Source organism: Triticum dicoccoides, chromosome 4A (assembly GCF_002162155.2).
Source record: "Triticum dicoccoides isolate Atlit2015 ecotype Zavitan chromosome 4A, WEW_v2.0, whole genome shotgun sequence".
Lineage (NCBI taxonomy): Eukaryota > Viridiplantae > Streptophyta > Magnoliopsida > Poales > Poaceae > Triticum > Triticum dicoccoides.
Genome location: NC_041386.1, coordinates 509,783,858 through 509,787,669, shown reverse-complemented (window position 1 = coordinate 509,787,669; position 3,812 = coordinate 509,783,858).

The following is a 3,812-nucleotide window of genomic DNA, read 5'->3' as shown; positions in this document are numbered from 1 at the left end:
CATATTCTTTCCAACATGCTGAGCTTGCCAAAGGATAAAATGAAAAGGAAAAGGTGAAGACCACCATGACTCTTGCATAAGGTAGAAGATAATAATAAAAGATAGGCCATTTGCAGAGGGAAGCAGAGGTTGCCATGGGCTTTTATGGTTGGATGCACAAAATCTCAATGCGAAAGAACATCACTTTATATTGCCCCTTGTGATATGAACCTTTATTATGCAGTCCGTCGCTTTTATTACTTCCACATCACAAGATCGTATAAAGCTTATTTCTCCCACACCAATCAATCATACATATTTAGAGCAATTTTTATTGCTTTGCACCGATGACAACTTACTTGAGGGATCTTACTCAATCCATAGGTAGATATGGTGGACTCTCATGGCAAAACTGGTTTAAGGGTATTTGGAAGGACAAGTAGTATTTCTACTTGGTGCTGAGAATTTGCCTAGCATGAGGGGGAAAGGCAAGCTCAACAAGTTAGAGGATCCATGACAACATACTTTATCTCAGATATAAGAAAGACATAACTCATTACGTTGTCTTCCTTGTCCAACATCAACTCTTTAGCATGTCATATTTTAATGAGTGCTCCCAATCATAAAAGATGTCAATGATAATATATATATATATATATGTGAAAACCTCTCTTTCCTTATTACTTCCTATTAATTGCAACAATGACCAAAGTTATGTCTGCCAAGTCCCAACAACTTTTAATCATCATACTCTTTCTATGTGAAGTCATTACTCTCAATAAGATCAATATGAACTTTTTGTTTCTTTTTATTCTTTTTCTCTTTTCTTTTATTCACCCAAGATCATGGCAAAATAATCAAGCCCTTGACTCAACACTAATATTTATTATATATATCTCACAGACTCGTTTACAAAGAGAGATCATAAAGCAAACTCAAAACTAGATCATGCCAAAAACTTTATTCTACTAGATCAAGATACTACTAATAGGATCGAACTAAGAAAAAACATAAAGATAGGAGTTGTGATTGTGATACGATACCGGGGCACCTCCCCCAAACTTGGCAGTTGCCAAGGGGAGTGCCCATACCCATGTGATTATATCTCCTTTGTCGGTGAAGAAGGTGGAGGTGACGGATAATCGCACATCGAGCGTAAGAGGTCCTCCAGCTTGCGAATAATGCCCTTGAGTGCGACAATATGCTCCTTCAACAAAATATTTTCTTGTGTGAGATACTTGTTTTGTATACGAGTTAACTCAATCATCTTGAAAGCTTTGATCTCAGTTGGGGTAAGAAGGTTATGATCAAGTTGAAGGATGTCTTTTGCTGCAGGAGCTTGATCCTCCGTGTCCTTCTTGATCCTTTCATCCTTGTTGACCCTCATGGGTTCTTCCCTCTTCAGATCTATCTTCATTAGCCAAGCATCATTGTCACCATTGTTGGAGGAGGGAGACAACATGATGCCTAGCCTGGAAAACCCTGACAGAAAACAGCGCGAAACAAGAACATAGGAGATTTGCGTGATACGGGAGTCAAAACTTTCGGGAGGTTATATAATGAATTTTTACTGACCAAAATACGTAATGTGCAAGAAAATGGAGTCCGGAAGGCACACGAGGTGCTCACGAGGTAGGGGCGCGCCCACAGGGGTAGGGCGCACCCACCACCCTCGTGGGGCCCTCGTGTCCTTCCCGGACTGCTACTTATTTTTCTATTTTTCTAAATATTCCAAAACAGAGAAATATTGCCTTAAAAATTGTTTTGGGGTCGGTTTACTTACCGTACCACATACCTATTCCTTTTCGGAGTCTGAAACGTTCCCAAAAGTGTCCCTTATGTATTCCTCCGGGGTTACGGTTTCAATAATATTGGTTTCAACATTTATGGGATTACCTGAGATATAATGTTTGATTCTTTGACCATTTACCACCTTCGGATTTGTGCTTTCAAAGTTGTTGATCTTTATGGCACCAGAATGATAGACCTCTTCGATAACATAGGGGCCTTCCCATTTAGAGAGAAGTTTGCCTGCAGAAAATCTTAAGCGAGAGTTGTATAGCAATACATAATCACCTACATTAAACTCACACTTTTGTATCCTTTTGTCATGCCATCTTTTAACTTTTTATTTAAACAACTTGGCATTTTCATAAGCTTGGGTTCTCGATTCATCAAGTGAGCTAATATCAAATAACCTCTTCTCACCGTCAAGTTTAAAATCATAGTTGAGCTCTTTAATAGCCCAATACGCCTTATGTTCTAGTTCGAGAGGTAAGTGACATGCTTTTCCATAAACCATTTTATACGGAGACATACCCATATGATTTTTGTATGCAGTTCTATAAGCCCATAATGCATCATCAAGTTTCTTGGACCAATTCTTTCTAGACCTATTAACATTCTTTTACAAAATTAATTTGAGCTCTCTATTGCTCAACTCTACTTGACCACTAAACTGTGGGTAATAAGGAGATGCAATTCTATGATTAACATCATATTTAGCAAGCATTTTACGGAAAGCAACATGAATAAAGTGTGAACCACCATCATTCATTAAATATCTAGGGACTCCAAACCTTGGGAAAATAACTTCCTTAAGCATTTTAATAGAAGTGTTATGATCAACAATACTAGTTGGAATAGCTTCTACCCACTTAGTAACGTAATCAACAGCAACTAAAATATGTGTATATCCATTAGAGGCAGGAAAAGGTCCCATATAATCAAAGCCCCAAACATCAAATGGTTCAATAACAAGTGAATAATTCATAGGTATTTCTCGACGTCTACTAATATTACCAATTCTTTGACATTCATCACAAGACAAGAAAAACTTATGGGCATCCTTGAAGAGAGTAGGCCAATAAAAACCAGATTGCAATACCTTATGTGCAGTTCTATCTCCAGTGTGGTGTCCTCCATAAGACTCGGAGTGACACTTGCGTAGGATCTATTCCTGTTCATGCTCAAGTACACAATGTCTAATAACACCATCTACTCCTTATTTATAAAGATGTGGATCATCCCAAAAGTAATGTCTTAAATCATAGAAAAACTTTTTCTTTTGCTGGTATGTGAAGCTAGGTGGTATAAACTTAGCAACAATATAATTAGCATAATCAGCATACCATGGAGTACTACGAGAAGTACTTATAACATTTAATTGTTCATCAGGAAAGCTATCATTAATAGGTAGTGGGTCATCAAGAACATTCTCTAACCTAGACAAGTTGTCTGCAACGGGGTTCTCAGCTCCCTTTCTATCAACAATATGCAAATCAAATTCTTGTAGCAAGAGAACCCATCTAATAAGTCTAGGTTTAGCATCTTTCTTTTCCATAAGGTATTTAATAGCAGCATGATCAGTGTGAATAGTTACTTTAGAATCAACAATATAAGGTCTGAACTTATCACAAGCAAATACAACTACTAAAAGCTCTTTTTCAGTAGTAGCATAATTTCTTTGAGCATTGTCTAGAGTCTTACTAGCATAATAAATAACATTTAATTTCTTATCAACTCTTTGCCCTAGAACAACACCTACAGCATAATCACTAGCATCACACATAATTTCAAAGGGTAAATTCCAATCAGCTGGCTGAACAACAGGTGCAGAGACTAATGCTTTCTTAAGTATTTCAAATGCTTCTTCACAATCATCATCAAAGACAAATGGTATATCTTTTTGCAATAAATTAGTCAGAGGCCGAGAAATTTTTGAGAAGTCCTTAATGAACCTCCTATAAAATCCGGTGTGACCAAGGAAACTTCTTATACCTTTGATGTCCTTGGGACATGGCATCTTTTCAATAGCATCGGCCTTGGCTTTA